Genomic DNA, 12,573 nt, shown 5'->3' with positions numbered 1-12,573 from the left:
CGCATTTCCAGACTCTTCTTTATGAGCCTGTGATTCAATAAATTGCTAAGTTGTCTATCACAGCAGCAAAGAAATTATTTAGTGTTTACATCTTGGCTAAGAATTTCTTGAAATAAAAATGATAACAGGGATCAAATGCCTGACGATTAAAATGAAAAAGTATCATGAAATGTGACTCACAAAATGTACAGATACAGGTCTTAAGAATTCAATGTCCTCATTTTATGGCTAAGAAAACTAAGGCCAAAGAACTGAATGATCTTTTCTTAGTCTTAACTAGAACGAGTGGAAGAAACAACTAGAACCCAGTGCACTAATATCCAGTCCAGTGGGTGCGTCACGGTCCAGAACTGGCTCCCTGGAATGATGTAAGATAATACAGCACCGTAAGTTCCAAAAGAGCAGGAACTGTGTCCTATGCTTGTTTCCACAGCTCCTACAAATTGCCTTTCTTAATCAATATTACTAACTCCCCCCCTGTTGGGAGGAGGGAATCAGAGGTGGTGAGGCAGGCTACCTCCTACTTCTTTTCTGGTCTTTAGTGGCTTGTTAGGCAGATCCTAGAATCTCAGCACAGAGCTGTGCAACATCAGGGCAACCTTTACACAGAGAAAGAGGGGGTGGCAAGACCCAGATGTCCTGTCATAAGGATCTGCTATGACAGGACTCAGGATTGGATGGCACGAGACCCTTGCAGATCAGCCCACCTCTCCAGGTTAAGATTCCTCTGCTACAAAATGAATACTTTGCACTTCCTGATCTCTAAGGGCCCTTCCAATATTAAATGTTATTCTGTTTAGTCCTTAAATGTATAACTTTGACACCAAATACAATATTTTAGTAAGCCTCTTTCTATCTGCCTCTTTGTTTGGTGGGTTACTGTCAATCTTACATGTACACAAGTAGTCCCCACCCCCACCTGCCACAAAGAATGAGGCAGGGAGTTGGAAAGCTCTCCTCTGTGATGGCCCCCGAGTCCTCATTTCCTTTCCTAACACTACTTCTATCGGAAAAGCTCCTTGGGTTTTGGGGGATTAGGCCCATCACACTTCTAGTTTTGTTCCTGGATCAGGGCCCAAGGCTAGTCCTGTCACATCAAAAACACTGTTGCAAGGCTGTGCTTCCCCCAGACAGGTCCCCCCAGACAGGCTGCCTCTGTTTGGTGTCTGGTAAGACCTTGCGCAGAAGGGGGCTCCTAGTAGGAGCTCGTCAACTGCAGGGTCTGCCGGGAGCATGGAGCTGGTCTGAGGCCAGAGGCACAGGTCAGAGACAGGCCACGGCCACAGGGAGGCCGGCCTGCAGTGAGCCCTGATGTGCAACCTAAAACTTGAGAAGGTGGTTAAGAAAGAAATACTGAGATAAGGAAAGAACAGGAGAGATTTGGAGACAAGAAAAATGAGAGCGTGAGAGCGGGAGAGAGGGAGAGAGGGAGAAGGAGGGAGGGAGGGAGGGAGAGAGAAAGGGAGATTACTTTGGAAATTCCAACAAACTGTCTCAATAAAGCAAATGTTACTATCTTCCAACTCAGTTAGGATAACATTTATTGTATCTATGAGCTAAGTGGGACCTTATTAATTATTGTTAAGCATAAAGAGTTTTGCTACTAATGCATGTTTGTCAAGAAAAAGAAAAGCCAGGTCATAGGATTTTCATTACTAAGGGAAGAATCAGAACTTACACTGTGTATCTGTATAGAACTTTAGATTACAAATCCCCTTCACATGCACTTTCTGCTCTGATCCTCATGACAACTTCATGACATGTGAAGAAACTGAGGCTTGAGAGGTTGAGATAATTGGCCAAGACACTCAAACTGCTAAGCAGCACATCATCAGGCCCACCTGGGTTCTTCCACCCCCCCCAACCAAGTCTCTACAACAACTTTCCCTCGAAACCCACCTTTTAAGACAAATAAAATTGTTTATTTGTTTTTAACCAATTGTTCAATTTTACTTAATATCTAGCATTGAAACAGGTTACAGGCTGAATGTCATTAGTGTTTTGATAAGCTACATATCATTGTCCCTTGTACTGCAAAGCAGGTTAGCATACGATATGTTAAGTAAGTTTGAGGGCTGGCTTGCCTGGAAACTTACACATATGCTACACTATTGTTTCTATGGGGAGCTCGGTTCCAAGTTCCAATCAACTGACTTAAAAGAGATCTTTTGAAACACATGAACATGGCCTAAAAATAATCACTACTGCAAACTGAAGGAATTTCTTGGATTTCACTTTTCTTTCTCATTTCATTTAAATATATACAGACACACACAGAGCCTGTTTTCACTGAGCTGCACGTATGGTATGAAAAGCTAAGCATTTCAGTATAACAGAAGAAATTTCACAAAACTCCCACATATTATGATTGTGGATTACATAAAGAAGTGGGAAAGTCCCCTTCTGCCCCTAAACTGTGCCAAGACATCTGACATGCTCACATCTGCCAAGATTCTACAGTTACTCAAGTCAGAATCCACTCTTTAGAGAAATCAGCATAATATTGTAATGATTCAAAAAGCTCAGAAAGGATGTCTTGCCAGAATAATTAACTTCTTGAGGTTCTCCAAAAGAATTGTTCTGAGAAAAACATCTCGCAGCCAAGGGATTTCAAATACTTTTAAAAGCAGGATGGCAGGTTTTCAGTTATGAATTTTCAACACATCATCAACATACATGGTTGAAAGTTTTTTCATTAAGGATCGAGGTGCCAGGTTTAAGAAGATTAAAATTTAAAAAATTCCAGCTGATGTATAAAAGCTCAGTCGGAGCATGCTTGGGACCACTGTGGCTATTAAAGCACAGAGGTGACCAGAACATTAGGACAAATTCAATTCAGTTCTCCTAATGCTTTTTGACTCATTACAAATAGATTTGTCCACAATTTTTCAGGAACATTCCTGTTGTGTAAGTTCAGAGGTGACTGTATTATGCTTAAACCAAACCAAACCAAACGACAGGAAGGAATAATCAGATGGAATCTCAGTAAGACACTCCCCACCTACAGCTCTGACAGAGAAGCCTGCCAGTCGGATTTTACTCTACCTCGAAGAGCAGGTATTGTGTGGACCTGGTGGCTCAGTATCCTGCCATTTTCTCTTGTGTCCTCGCTCAGGACAGTCCTTCCAGCAGAATCTTGAGAAAGACAGACTAAAACAAAAGGATCAAAACAAAAGGCAGCTTACATGCATGAGCAGCCCTGAATTGCCTCATTTCAATCCCAAAGCGTCTCAGTCTGCGGATCCTCTATAATTTATGTAGTACAACAAGAACCTGTTTAAAGCTGTTTGTCATCAAAAGGTACAAAGTGTGAGAAACCAAATTCTCTTCGTTATTGAGATGAGTCTTAAAATAACCACAAGCAGCTAATATTTAATTTAGTGCTCTTACCTCTCTGTGAGAATTCTTACTAGTAAGATACAAAATGTCCTTATAAAACATAACCTACAGTAGAGATATCTCATCAAGTAGGCCATTATCTTGATGATCTAGATATAAAAAGCAAGTCATTTTTTGAAAAAGGCAAACTATTTGTACTTTAAATACTCTTCTTCTTTTTCTTCTTTTTTTTTTTTAGATACAAGACTTAAAAAGGTCTATCTAATAGGAAGCCTATACAGCTCCACAGGGGTGTGCCAGAAATCCAGCCATATTCTAATGAGTTTGCACTATTTTTTTAAATCTGAAAAACAGTCAGTATACGTGTTAAATTCTTGTTTTAGTGGTGCTTGCCTTTAGTTTTTCTGTGACAGGAATTCTTAGCCCCTCCTTCTCTATTTCCATAAACTTGTGTTTTCTTATTTTGAGTTGCCTGAAAGTGGACAGAGTTTTATGATCTGTAAACAAACTTAAAACAAAGAAACCTACAGTCCAAAATCAGTATTACCTCAAGTACATGTATTTTTTTTCTTTTTTATATCCACTAATTGCCCTGGGTCATAGTTTCTTCTGGTACAAAATGGTGGTGTGTGTTGGAGTGGGCGTGGGGTGGGGAGCACCAAGAGAAACAACATGCTACATGATTTCTAACTTTCCTTCTAACTCCAAATGCCTATCATTTGCTGGTTTCTTTGGTCTGCATTTATCCCAGACTTGAAGGCTGTGAAGCAGTGGTTCTCAAGGGGTAAGAGGTGGGGAGTGCTGTTGTGCCCCCAAACCTTCAGCAATGTCTGGATACATTTCTGGTTGTCACAGCTGGGGGTGGAGTGTGCTCCTGGCATCTAATGGGTGGAAACCAAGGAAGCTGCTAACTAAACATCCTTCGACGCACCGGCAGCCCTGGAACTAGGCTCACCCAGGCCAGCACTGTCAACAATGCGGAGGTTGAGATGTCCCACTGTAGAGGAACAAACTTGGGAAACGCAATGACTTGTCATCTTCCGAAAATTGTGAAGGCCATTTCCTAAGTATTGACTACCTTTCATTTTCCTAGACAGGCAGCTCAGGGGCTTCAACTCCTAAAAGGGAAGCAGAAAGCAATAGGGCTTCTCCATAGCTCCCTTTCTTCCCCTTTCTCCCTCTTCCTCTCCTCCACACCTCCTGAATGATCAATCAGATGGGATACAAGATGAATAAGCCATGGCCCCTGCCTTCCAGGTGCTACCATCTAGTGAAGGAGACAGAAAAAGTGACAAAATGGTCAGGGCTTGGATACTACAAGATGCACTGCATCTGGCAAAAGCCCACAAGTTCTTGAAAAGACCCATTAGGTATCAAAACTTCATTTAATCAGCAGACAGTACGAAGAAGACTTCATTGGCAAGTTTTTACATAGATCAATTCTGCTAGAAAAGTTCACTTACATTAGGAAAATGTTTTCAATCTACCAAAATGATGAGAGTTGTTCTTCAGCCATCGATATCATCTCTATCCTTCTGAGGGAATGTGTAATCAAATGTCCCTCCAAGAAGACTAACAGTATTCCAAGGATCATTGGGTTTTCTGGTCTTACAAGTGATTCTGGATTCTTTTGTGCAGAGAAAGATGAGTAAAGAAGGACCAGAGGTCCAGGCAATGACTGCATAGTGGGCACCACCTGCTTTCTAGGATATTCTGGGGTGTATCCAAGGGAACCGTATAATTTTGCTTCCAAACCAAGACACTTTCGAGAGTGAGTTATACCAGAATAATAATAAAAAGCAGGGCAGGTGTTTGCTGAAGCCGTGGGTGCTATAACAGCACTTCTGAAACAATGTCAGGTGGACAATGATACATGAACCTTGGAATAGCCACAGGTACTAGGCATACGTAGACTTCTATACGTATAACTGAAAAATCAGTTATCGTCAAAAGGAAAGAAATCTGATACTCAGTATAAAATCAACACAGAACATATCCAAGCAAATGACAAATCTGGAAGGCCTGAACATACTCTGTTTATGAACCTAAAGGATAAGATTGTCACAACAGTGAGCACCAGACGGAATTTAGTCTTTTCTCTGCGGCACATGAAAAGCAAGGGAAACTGTTAAACAGCTTCTGGTCTTTAAGCTTCGCCAATGTACTGATCCTCCTAATATACAGCTCCTCCAACTGGCACGAGCACATTTCTGGAACCTGCAGTCAATGCAAACCCTCAGTTAAAAGTCATTTGACTTTATAGGTCTGGCATGTTCAACCACATTCTGCTGCATGGACAGTTCTGGATGAGACAAGAGACGGCTTCAGGAACTCTCCCCTTTCAAGTTCTACTACCAGAAAAGTATATGGCTTCACGGGCATTTGAGGGGAGCCAAGATGTTATGCATTTAATCTAGAGAATCTTAGAAAACGGGATACCAAACTCTTTGGAAAACAAAAACATTCCCAGGAAGAATGAGGTCAGTGCTCTTTTTTCTAACCCATAAATAAAGAGGTCTCTAAAGAAAACACTGTACTCTTACAGGGAGCTCGCAAATGAAAAAGCAAACTAAAAACACAGACTAATACTTTGGGTACACAGGGAAGGCGGAATGTGAGAGTCCCGCTGCCTGCAGGCGCATCTGGAGGCGAGAGAGCCAGAAGACCTCAGGTACAGCCGGCAGCCGCAACCAAGGCCGCCCTGCCATTCTCTCTCTTTTAAGCTTATGAGAAGCAAGCTAAAAGTCCTGGGGAAGATGATACGACCTTCACAAAAGTCAAAGAGCCAAGTTATTCAACTTCTACTTTACCTCAGTGTTCCAGATTTGATCAAGAGACTTAAAATTAGAAATGGTAGCTCATCCAGAAAAGAGCGAATAAAGGCCATTTTTAAATTTTAGTCTCACCTCATGCTCAGGAACCAAGGGAGTGACTACTGGCTTCTCTACACATGAAGGTAGAGGTTCCAGAAAAAGATGAAGAGGGTCCAGAAAAAGGGTAAACCATAGACAGGTAAGCTTGTATAGATTCAAACACAATTCTACCTTGGGTTTTCAAGTCCATAGATTAGAAAACCATGGGGGTAGGAGGGAACAGCAATGGCTTATTGTATTTCCTGTCATGTCAATTATCCTAATACGGTTTTTGATAAGCCTGGTATCAGAAAGAAATGCCATAAACAGAATATATCTTTATTTCTCAAATATGACGTAGTTAAGGTATTTCCACTTTTTTTGAAATGCCATCCCAAAAGAGTATTAATTATTGCACGGCTGTAACCTGAAGGAAAGGTCTGGTGTCATTATTCTTTTTTAATTGAACAATTACATTAACCACATAGATGAGGTTCGAGAATATGCTTATTAATTTTGACACAAAGAAAGACAATATTCAAGAGAATCTTAATGTAGAATACTGCAGGGACAGCAGTGAGATGACATTTTAATAGAGATAGATATTGAGTCTCATATTCAAGTGTAAACATAAATTGTACAAACAGAAATGCTGCGGACCTGGCTTACCAGTATTCTGAGAGTCAGAAGTAACACAGCTGTTTAAAAAAAAAAAAAAAAAAGGAAATCCAATCCTCAGCTGCATTATTAAAATAACCAGATCAAGGAAAGAAACAGTCTACTAGGCATTACAAGTTGAAACCACATTTAGAGAACCGAGTTAAACTCTGAGAGCAGCATTTTAAGAGGAAATTAATAATGTGAGAAAGACCAGGATGATTAGGAGTAGATATCATACCTTGTGATAAACTGTTGACAAAACTGGGAAGGTTTGGCCTAAAAAACACTCTGTGGGGATATGATGGCTTTCTTCAACCATTTCAAAGCCTACACTGGGGTCATCCCCTGGACAAGTTTCCATTTGTCAATGTCCTTCTAGAATGTAGATGCAATACTCCAGATCCAGCCGGACAATAAGAAAGCAGAGGGAACATAGCCTCCCTAGTGCTGGGCATTCTACTTCCACAGCCTAAGATGGAATTAGGCTTTTTGGCAACTGCCTTATACAGATGACTCATAATGAATTTAGACTCAACTTAAACCATAGGTTTCTCTTCTGAAGATGGTTAACAGCTGATAGTGTCAGCAGTTATCAGCCCGGCACATCACATTACATATTTGTTTGCTCAGTGTCTGTCTCTACCCACTAGAATAGAAGCTTCATTAAACCAGGAGTTTTGCCTTGTTCACAGATGAATATCCAGTACCTAGAAGAAGTCCTGGTCCATAGTATACATTCAATAAATACATGTTGAGTAAACGAATGACCATTAAGTAACAACAAAAAGGCTTCATGGAGAAAAGAAAATAAAGGGCAAGAGTGTAGTCTCGTTCTGTGTGGCTCCGAAAGAAAGAACTGGCAGCCACTACAAGTTACTGCCAGTAGGCAGATTTCAATACATGAAAACCTTCCTAATAATTAGAGCTGATCAATAACAGAACCTGCTTCTTCAAGTAAGATTTTGTTCTCTATAACTGAAAATATGAAATTAGATGTTGGATAAATAGGAAATCCGCATTTTCTGGGTACTTGAACAAGGTGACCTCAAGTATTTTTGAGACTCAGTGATTCTCCTTAGAAACGAGTTCCATAGTATCCGTGGGAATGATCGGGGGGTCCCATTCAATACAGGAATCTCTTTTACCACGTCTGTGCTGGACAGTTTCCATTGACCCCCTCCAGATCCACTTTCTTCCTAGCTCTAGCCCCCTCTGAGCTGGCAGAGGCTGACTGTTAAGGACTGCGTCAAACTCTTGTGCTTTGGTTTTTGCCTGGGTTTGGCCCAATGGGGGTAACAGGGAAAGGAGATTGACGTCAGGGACTGATTTCCTGGTTGCATCCCTATGGGATCTCAATAGACGGCAACGTCCTTGGAATGAAGACCTCAGCTTCTGCAAAGCAGCCATTTCTACACAGCCATCTCTCTTGGCGTTTAGTAACGTTCCCATCTCTTTCCTCTTCAGGTATAGGTACTAGTCTGCGCCCGCCCCTCTTACTTGCCCCTATATGCTAGCTATACTCTGTATTTTGGTAAACAGTCTTATTACATGTTCCTCAAATTATCCAGCTTGAGTATTGCCATCTGTTCCCCATCGGAACCCTGACCAATGCACCATCTAAGTGGGCACTCATCCAGTTTCTGTTTGAATGTTTCCAGGGACACACTAGGAGGGAGCACACTAGGTTTTGGAGAGCTCTGTGGCACAGCTCTAATTGTCAGACGTGTCTCCTTTATATTTGGCCAACTCTATAATTCTTATTCATTAGTTTTAGTGCAATTATGATTAACACTAGGCCTTTCACTTATTTGAAGCCAGTTTTCAAAACCAGCCATGCCAGGGGAAGACATGTAGGCTAAATAGTTTACAGTTAGTCTTCTGTCTCAGCACCCTGTCTTAAGCAGCTTGATTTCCTGTATATTCCGTAAGAGCAGTTTCCCGGTTTAGCAAGCAATTTGGCTTCACATCCAATCATTCCTTCAGAAACAGGAAGCAATGTGAAGTTATCATGCAACAATATCAGATTTTGGACACCAATGGCAGTTATCAGGAAATCGTGTCTATATTATGTTCTTTCTCCAGATAGGAGTTTGGAAAGAGCAACTACCATCAAAGTTCTCTTTTTCATCTTTTATTATTGAGGCTGATCTTTCGTGGAAATTACTAGAGCAACAGGATATTTTTGCCCCGCATTGATTTTTATCTTATAAAGAATGTATCAAGTGGGAAAATACTGTCTTTTCTCATTGCCGACAGAGTGGTATAAAATGAATGAAAATATTTGGTAATGGTGGTATTTCTTTATATGGCCTAGCAGCATGGAAAGCATTAAGCAAACAAGAGATCGTGTGCGAAAAGTACATATAAAACCAGATGAATTTAGACAAAGGACAATAAAGAGAACTTTATAAATTTTTACCTAAAGAGAAAGAACTGCACAAAATGTGAAGAAAACTTCCATAGGAATCTACTGCTAAGAACTTACTAAGATTAAAATGTTTTTAATTATATATTTATAGAAATTTGGCATATCTGTAACTTAGAGAGGTGGGAATGGAGAATATCAAAATGAAAGCCACAAAACTTTTACAATTCCTAATGCAACAAGTTTTTAAACTGTTTAAGCATCCAAGTCTTAGACAATCACGTGACGGAGTAGCATCACCTACCCCAAAAACAGCACAGTCCTGTTTTGGGGACAAGTCTTATGAGAAAAACAGCAACTAAGAGAACCGCAAGTCTCTGGTGCTGACCTCTTCCAACCCCGGGCTGCTGTCCTGTCCCTTCTCTGATCTTTGACCACATAAAGTAATTAGCACTAGTATATAATAAATTCTTTGCTATGCTAGCAGAACTCCTGTATACTTTTTCCCCCAAAAAAAATAGGACTTACCAATAACATCTTTCTTTCTTTTCAAAGCCCTGCAGATGTGGCTGAAAACACTAGCCCAGGATCAGAGCACACACTGCACCCAAGAGAAGCACTTAGAGAATGGCCCATCATCAGAACTTAAAGAACCTCAAGTGAATTTGCAATTCTACCTCTGACTTAGAGCTGGCTAACTACACCTGAAGCTGAATAATAATGAATGTCAACTATAATTTAATATATAGATATATATATATAGTGACTATATATATATATATATAGTCACTATATATATAGTCACAATATATATATAGTGACTATATATATATATAGTCACAGGATGTGGAGTACAGCATAAGGAATAGAGTCAGTGGAACTGTAACAGCTATATACGATGTCCGAGGGGTAGCAGATTGGGGGAGGGGGTTATCACTCTGTGAGGGGTATAAAAGTCTAGTACATTGTTTTGTACACCTGAAACTAATTTTTTTTTAAAAAAAGCAGTTTATCAAAGGAAAAAAAGCCCTTGCTCTGAAAGAACTTATTACATTCTGTTTTATCAAGGCTTCAATGGTAACTGGAATTTATTCTTCTGGAAGGGAAAAGAAAAAAAGCAAACATTTACTGACATATCCAAATATGACGCATACAATATAAAGGTGAAAAGCAACTGCTCTGGGGATCTTACAGAGAGACACTCTCCAGACACTTTTCCTCATTTGACTAACATATGTTCTCACTCTCTTTCTTTTAAACTTGGGGCTTCTAAGTATATTTATAAATAAATACTATAGAATTTCCTTTCTAGAAACATTGAAAATTTCCCCAGTCCTGCTACTGGATACTGGGTCCAATTCAACAAATATTGATTGAGTTTCAACTACGTGCCAGACACCAACCACATCACTGCACTGATAACAAGAAGACAAGTTTTTCCAAAAATGTAGTTATCTTCCTTAATTCCTGACAGTTTTTTGGCATCCCCATGACATAAGAATTACAGCCTTAGTCTTAATAACACCCAGGTGATCTCCAATGATCTCACTCATTACTTTAAAAACTATTTATTGATTTTCAGTTATTTGCAAGGCTAGTTCTGATAGCAACAGAAATACCCATCTCGTGCATTCAAATCTGAAATGAGAAATAAGTATATAATTAACCAAAAGCACAAGTTGAAACTGTGGTAAAGACAAACCATGAGAATTTGAAGGAAGAGGCATGACTTATTACTCAAGGATTCAAGGGAAAGAATTCATAAAGGAAGTTGCATGTGAGATAGTCCACAAACAAGGAAATAGTGAAGGCCCAACCATGAAAGCTGTGGGACGGGGACAGAGGTAAGAGTAAGAAGCCTGGGAAAATTACAGAGGGTCTTGAAGATCATAAAATTTTCAATTCAGAAATAAATTTCCTCCATTTTGGATAAATACAAATTGTGATATATCCATACAAAGGAATATTACTTGACAATAACAAGGAATGAAGTTCTAATATAAGCCACAACATGGATGAACTTTAAAAACGTTATGCCAAGGGAAAGAAGCCGACACAAAAAGCTACATATTAATGTTCCATTATATGAAATATCCAAAATAGGTAAATCCATATAGACAGAAAGATTAGTGACTGCCTAAGGCTGGTGGGGGGATGTGCTCGGGGGTATGAGGTGTGACTGCTAAGACATATGGGGTTTCTTCTGGGGAGTGATAACAACGTTCTGGAATTAGAGAGTAGTGATAAATGTACAACTCTGTGAATATACTGAAAAAACCCACTGACTTGTACAGTATAAAAGGGTGTACTTTATAGTATGTGATTTATATCTCAAAAAAGCTATTATAAAAATAAAATTAATACATTTTAATATTTATGTTTATGTAGAATTTGAATACCTAGCCTAGTGTCCTATACATATTTTTTACTTAGACATACGTATTAACTGTGCACAGAGAATACCACATATGTACAGAACAGAGGACATAACAGCAGGCTGAAATGTTTTTAATAGTTCAAGATGCATGGCCTTAGAACTTTCCTAGAAGAAATGAATCTGCTATCTTCTTAACCCCCCCCAAAATCAGGTTCACTTTAGAAATTAAAAATAAATGATAAATAAGCACAAGTTATATGAAGCTCAATATTTGAACACAAAGAAAAATGGTTAGTATAAGCAATTCGTTAGTGTCCTTTATATGGCATTAAGTTTAATTTTCAAGTGGCCTTTTTTTTTTTGGAAATCTGGGGCTGCATTCCATTGTATGTTTTCCAAAACCATATAAAAAAGTAGTCACACATTTTCAGATACCGGCTTTTGTTTTGTGTTGGTGATTCATTTATCTGTTCTTAATTATACAAAGTGGGCCTAACATTAGTATTTAATTTATTCTGTCTTCCTCCAAGAAACAGTCAAAGTCGTTAGAAAGCTAACAGTGTCCTCTTTCGGTTCCTATTTACCATAAATTTCTGATTTTGTACTTTGCTATACACAATGAACTTAGAAAAAAACTCAAGCATAAGCACAACTTGGCTCACTACAAGCAAAAATACAGCTTAATTAAATGTTCATTTTCAGAGTGAAAGCAAATGAAAGTGAAGAGGTAATACAACTGTACATAAAATGGTCAAAAGCTTACATTCTGCCCCACGTGCACACACTTAAAGCACAAAGAGAAGGAAACACTTGCCTCACAATGTGAAGCACTGTGCAATGTGAGGTATCCTTAGCTTCTAAATCTAAACATTTACGTTCTTCGTCATAAATGAAATTTGTATGTATTATGTACCCGTTATCAAAAAAAAGCATTTCCCTCATTTTAAATTTAACTCATTACTTTGCAATAATGTGGTTTT

At 39.3% G+C, this 12,573-nt stretch overlaps 1 protein-coding gene across 6 annotated transcripts in view; it reads right to left on the bottom strand.

Moving 5' to 3' along the window:
• The window catches only part of GAB1 (GRB2 associated binding protein 1), a 115,203-nt gene that overhangs the window by 74,678 nt on the left and 27,952 nt on the right, over nucleotides 1-12,573 (bottom strand). The gene's annotated exons all lie outside the window — the stretch shown is intronic.

This window comes from Rhinolophus ferrumequinum, chromosome 18 (genome assembly GCF_004115265.2).
Source record: "Rhinolophus ferrumequinum isolate MPI-CBG mRhiFer1 chromosome 18, mRhiFer1_v1.p, whole genome shotgun sequence".
Classification (NCBI taxonomy): domain Eukaryota; kingdom Metazoa; phylum Chordata; class Mammalia; order Chiroptera; family Rhinolophidae; genus Rhinolophus; species Rhinolophus ferrumequinum.
The sequence above is the reverse complement of the archived record's forward strand: the minus strand, read 5'-3'. Positions and strand labels throughout refer to the sequence as shown.